The sequence below is a fragment of the Propithecus coquereli genome, unplaced genomic scaffold (genome assembly GCF_000956105.1).
Source record: "Propithecus coquereli isolate 6110/MARCELLA unplaced genomic scaffold, Pcoq_1.0 Scaffold56, whole genome shotgun sequence".
Lineage (NCBI taxonomy): Eukaryota > Metazoa > Chordata > Mammalia > Primates > Indriidae > Propithecus > Propithecus coquereli.
Window position 1 is genome coordinate 1,834,137 of NW_012151507.1, and position 6,309 is coordinate 1,840,445.

A 6,309-nucleotide genomic window follows, 5' to 3' on the forward strand; every position below is an offset into this window, starting at 1 on the left:
AACATAGTCTGAAGAGGTCCTGAGCAAATGCACCAAAGGTGGCTGGGTTACAGTTTGGTTTTATACATTTCAGGAAGACAGGAATTGCAGGTAAAATCAAAAATCAGTGCATGGATGGTATATATCGGTTTGGCCTGAAAAGGTGGGACATCTCGAAGCAGGGGCTTACAGATTATAGGTGGGTTCAAAGATTCTTTGATTTGTAATTGGACTAACCTGGGAGTTTTTGATTTGAGATTGCTGTCACTTGATGTTGGGGTTTTACATGGGTCAACAAAAAGAAAAATCCATCTCTAATCCTCAGGAATGTCATTCTGTTTGACTTTTTATTTATTTATTTATTTATTTTGTAACTAAAAGTTTCCTCTGGAAGGAATAAAATTATATTATAGTAAACTAAAAAAAATCATTACCAGTTTCCATCTTCTTAATGTCATAATTAAATATTGTCCTCACTAATTACAATAGTAGTTATGCTTTATTGAATACTTAATAAATGTTAAATACCATGCTAAGTGTTTTACATATATAATCTCTCTTTTATTTTCAGAATAATCTTGTAAGGGAGAAATACTTATCCTATTTTACTGTAAAGAAAACTGAGACTCAACTAAGAAATGACACATCTTTATCTAATTTCACTACAGCAGACTTGCTTGAATACTATGCTTACCTGGCACTGAGATTCCGCCTTCTGGGCCCTCGTGTCTACACTTGTAGGCTCTCAGTCTCTTCCCTCACTGCCAAATGTACTCTGGGCTGTGCGCTCGGTGTGTGAGCTTTGATGTACGGGCTGGCTGCAGCCCATCACTGCTGGGTGTCCAAAGACCTTTCTTTTTTTGGTTTATACTTCAGGTTGATGAGGATGTCAGGGCCCCATCAGAAAGGAGCTATGGTACTGTGTTATTTTGTACAATTGGTGGAAAATATATGGTACTCGATAAATCTTGAGATGCTACAGGCTCAAAGAATAAATGGGTTTTAGAAAACATTTAGATAAATGTATCTGAGAGGTTTGACTATGAATATCAGGACCAAGATTTCTATGGCTAGCACCTCTTCTTCCGTCCTGTGTCTCTTGGGGATGCATTTTCTTCCAGTCCCAGGAGGCATCTTCATCAGGTCCACCTGATAACACGTGGCGTTGCCCATCCTGCCATCCTGGTGCCCTCTTCTACCAAGTGAGAATGGAGGGGGGTTGGGGAGGGAGAGAGAAGTGGTGACTAATCTCTGCAGGCCTGGTGCCACCAACCAGCTGTGAGACTTTGGAGAAGTCATTTAATCTCTCTGGGCCTCAGTTTCCTTATCTGTAAAATGAGGGCATTGGAGCTACAGGACCATTTTAATAGAAATTAATGATGTTCAGAATGGAGAAAGTCATTAAGCTCTAGCAGGAAACGTCCTACTGGTATCAGAGCGACTGTTGGGTTAATTGGGCATAGCTGTGGAGCATGGCAACAATGCTCATGTTCATGTCATCTGAATGAACCTTCACCTCAGATGTTGAGGATATGTCTGAGTTTTTCAGAGGAGAGAGCTGAGGCAGATTTGGCCATTGGCTGGACACGGACTATTACTTATTGCTGATGACTTAATTAGTGGGGCAGATGCATTCCCAATGAGTGGCAGCTGATGTGATGGTGGCCGGGGACAATTGCCAGCAAATGGGGAGGGCTGCCCTGCTTTGCTTTGTTAGAGTCAGGCAGCCCCTGCAGGGCTCACGCGACTCCTAACAACTTTCCTTAACTTTGGACAAAAGTTGGACTGCAGGTTAATTTCAGCATGTTTCTTCCTGACATTTCCCATTTAAAAGGTGCTAAAATTCTAAAAAGAACAAAACCCCAAAATGTCTGCTTTACTCGAGGGGAAAATTGCCTCTTTACATAAATGCTTTCTAGGGAATGTTAACGTCTTGACTGAGACATTGGTCTGGCATGAGTCCCCTCACCGACCCTACTTTCCTTTCCTCCTCCAGGTATTTCTGTTCTACCCACATTTCTTCTTTCTTCTCTCTTGTCTGAGATACACAGACGGCTTTCTTCCTTTCTAAGTACCCACCTCTCCACCTGTCACCTGAAATTATTTTTCCGATTTTAAAAGTAATACATGTTCATTGTAGAAAATTTGGAACACGTGGAGATGCAAAAGAAGAAAATGATGTCAGTCAATCCCACCACCTAGAGACAGCTGCTGTTAACATTTTGAGGTCTTTACGATTTTTTTTTTAGATACCCTTTTTAAAATAACAAAATTGGGATTCTGTGGAACATTGGTTTGAATACCACTATTAAAAAAATCAATATTATACCAGGAGCATTTTCCATGCCATGAAATATTTTCAGAGAACCTTGTTTTAATGACTGTATCCCATTTCATTTTAGGATTATATTCTAATTTATTAAGCCCTTCTCCTTTCATCTGGTATTTAGCTTTGTCATCACACCCTTGATCCTATCCTTTCTTAGCTCCCCTGAAATTGTATCCCTTCGATCATGCCTCTGTTCTTCTGTCATCACAGCCATGTCTCCACTGGTGCCTTCCCTGGTGTCATCTTGTGTCTGCAGGCAGACAGGTGTATCTCTACTCTGGTCTGTAATAGGCCATGTCCAGGTTTGGATGTTCCTCTTGCCAGTTTCTGATGTTTGGTCGTATCACGGTGCTACGGCCTGAATGTTTGCATGGCTCCTCAAGTTCATATGTTGAAATCCTAACCCCCAATGTGATGGTATTTGGAGGTGGGACCTTTAGGAGATAATTACGTCAAGAGGGTGGAGTCCTCATGAATGGGATTGATGCCCTTATAAGAAGAGACATGAGAGAGCTTGCGTCTTCTCTCTCTCTGCTCTCTGCCATGTGAGGATACAATGAGAAGGCAGCCGTCAGCACAGCAGGAAGAGGGCCCTCCCCAGAACCCGACTGTGCTGGCACTCTGATCTGACTTCCCAGTTTCCATAACTGTGAGAAAGAAATTTGTTGTTTAAGCCACCTAGACTATGGTATACTGCTATAGCAGCCCAGACTGACCGAGGCACATAGATAGCCCAAAGCACAGCTCGGAGCATGTCATTTGATGAAGATCAAATCCCAACCCAGCTTTCCAGCCGCATTTGCCCTCCACATGCATCCTTTGATCTAATCTAGCTGTGTGGCACGTGGACACCCAGGCATCCAGCTCATGATCTCCTTTCTGGCTGTCTGTCATCCATAAGCATGATAAATATCCATCTACACCACTGATAAAAATGTCAAACCTCTCAGCCCTGTGGCCCAGCACTAGAGACTTACTCACAAGATGACACCAATCCATGTATCAATAGTCTTTAAGCAAAGATGATTGGGCTAATTGTTTATGCAGAGAATTGCTATTCATAGCAGCCCACGTTTCTCCATTCTCCCTCCTGGGATATTATTCGTGGTCAAGTTGAAACTTTGGAGTAGATCGGACACGCTGCATCTCCACATTTCCCTGATCGGGGTGTCCACCCCCTCGAAGCAAGAAGGGAGGTGACATTGTCAGGTCCTGATCTTTGTGAACCCATCCCAGTTCCTAGGGATCACTGACGCCTTTCTAAGGGCTCAGAAGGTTCTTTACAAAGCCATTACAAATGTGTGGCTTTTTTTCCTCTCTTTTTGAAAAAGCAAAACTATCTGTGTTGATTATTTGCTGGTATCCATAAGGTGACAGATGGAGGGGGTGGACCATGTGCCTAGGGTTTGAATTGGGTCTGTGGTCTCTGGGGAGCACTTAGTTCTGCTTTTCCTCTTTTCCATGGTCCTGACCTAATGTTCACTGCCCACTCTAATGTTGCAGCCCCGAGCTGCACATAGTAGATGCTGTAGGTGGAATAATCTGCCCCAAAGATGGGTATGTTCTAATCCCTGGAACCTGTGAATATGTTGTCTCACAGGGCAAAAGGAGTTTGCATATGTAATTACGTTAAAGATTTGAGATGGGGAGATTATCCTGGGTTATCCAGGTGGGCGCAATATAATTACCTCATTCCTTAAAAGTGTCAGAAAAAGATTTGAGGATGGTGGCAGGGACCATGAGACAAGGATGCGGGCGGCATCTAGAAGCTGGAAAGGGCAAGGAAACAGACTCTCCCCTAGAGCCTGTGGAAGGAACACAGCCCCACTGACACCTTGATTTTAGCCCTGTGAAATACATCTCAGACTTCTGATCTCCAGAGCTGTAAACTAATAAATCTGTGCTGTTTTAAGCCACCGAATTTCTGGTAATTTGTTACAGCAGCAAGAGAAACCTAATACAGGAGGTGATCAATAGATATTTTACATTCCAGAGGTTTGAAAAAGGCCTTAATGGCTGTCTTGTCTAATCCCCTTTTCTGTTACTCCTGCCAGAGGGGAACCCTGTGGTGGATATATTGGGGTTGGGGAGAAGAGTACAGACAGAAGAAAATGGGGGGATGAGAAAGCATGTACGTATTTTATAGGTTATGTATGTGTATACATTTGCAACAGCTTTTTGTAGGTATAATTCATGTAACATACACTTCACCCATTTAAAGTGTACAGCTCAGTAGTTTTTAGTATATCCAAGGAGTTGTGCAATCATCGCCACAATCTTTGGATTATTTCATCGCCTCAAAAAGAAACCCTCTACCTAGTAGAAGTCACCTCCCAACACCGACCCTTTGCCCTCTCCCCCGCAACCCCCAACTCCTGGCAACCACTAATCTACTTTCTGTCTCTATCGATTTACCTATTCTGGACATTTCCCATAAACAGAATCATACAATATGTGTCCTTTGTGTCTGGCTTCCTTCCCTTAGCATAAGGTTTTCAAAGTTCACCCATGTTGTAGCGTGTATCAGAACTTCATTCCTTTCTGTTGCTGAAGGGTATTCCATTGAGAGGATAGACCACATTTTGTTCAACCATTCATCAGCTGATGAACATTTGGGTTATTCACACTTTTGGTTTTTATGAATAATGCTGCTATGAATACTTGTATACAAATTTTTGTGTGGATATATGTTTTCATTTCTCTTGGGTGTATACCCAGGAGTAGAACACCTAGGTCATCTGGTGACTATGTTTTACCCTATGTTTTACTGACACACTGTTTTCCAAAGCAGCTGCACCCTCTCACCTTCCCACAAACACTATACGAGAAAGTATCATTAATAGGAATTCTAGCCTCTGAAAGTTATACAAAGCACGATGCAAAGTATGGGTAAGAAAGAGTGACCTGGATGTTTCTAGGAATAAAACAGCGTCAACAGAAACTTGGATATGCAGAGAGTTTGCCTGGAAACTCTTGAGCGATATCTGGATTTGTTTTTATTTTTCTGAGAAAGAGTTCATATTGGCCAATTCCATTGACAACTGAAGAAATAAATTCTTTTGATGGTTTTAGTCTGTTTGGTTTCTTTGCATTCAATTTGATTAATTTTTGAGAAATTCTGATAACTCATGCCTCAGAAGAGCTTCTTGGACCACAACACAGTGAGGCAGGACTATGTGCTCCGTATAAATAAACATACACCATATTCTTAGTTAAAAATAACATCAATTCAAGGTGAAAAGTGTTTTGGAGTTTTTATTAGTTTTCTAGGACTGCCATAATAAAGTACCATGGACTAAGTGGCTTAAGCAACAGAAATTTATTCTGTCATGATTCTGGAGGCTAAAAGATCTGAGACTAGGGTGTTGGCAGGCTTGGTGTCCTTTGAGACCTCTCTCCTTAGATCACAGGTGCTCCTTTTCCCTGTGTCTGCACATGGACTTCTCCCTGGGTATCTATGTCCTAATCTCTTCTTCCTATAGGGACATCAGTCATTAGGGCCCACCCTCATGACCTAATTTTAACCTTAATTACCTCTTTAAAGATCTTACTGACAAATAGAGTTACATTCCAAGATGCTGGGGGTTAGGACATCAACATGTGAATTTTGGGGGGCAATTCGGCCCATAACAAAGTTCAATATCATAAAATTATACTTACTATACTAGAGGGGTCTGGAGTAGTAGAGAAAAAGATTTTAAAAATGTATGTTATTGTCATTGCGTGTCTTCAGGTAAAAGCATGAGCCTCAGATCCTTACAAAACGTGGAAAGATGTTTATTCTTGGTGCAAGAATGTTCCTGAAGAGTACTGTGAGACCTAGAGTAGGCTCCAGGAGAGGTTAAGGGGATGCATTCTTCATTGGCCTTCCTACCTTCCCCTGCTTTTCCCTCCCCGCCCATCACAGTTAGGTACCCGGATCTCATTGCTGTACTATCAAATCCTGTTCTCAGTATCTGCAACTTATGCACATTATTGCATAAATGACTGATAACCACTTC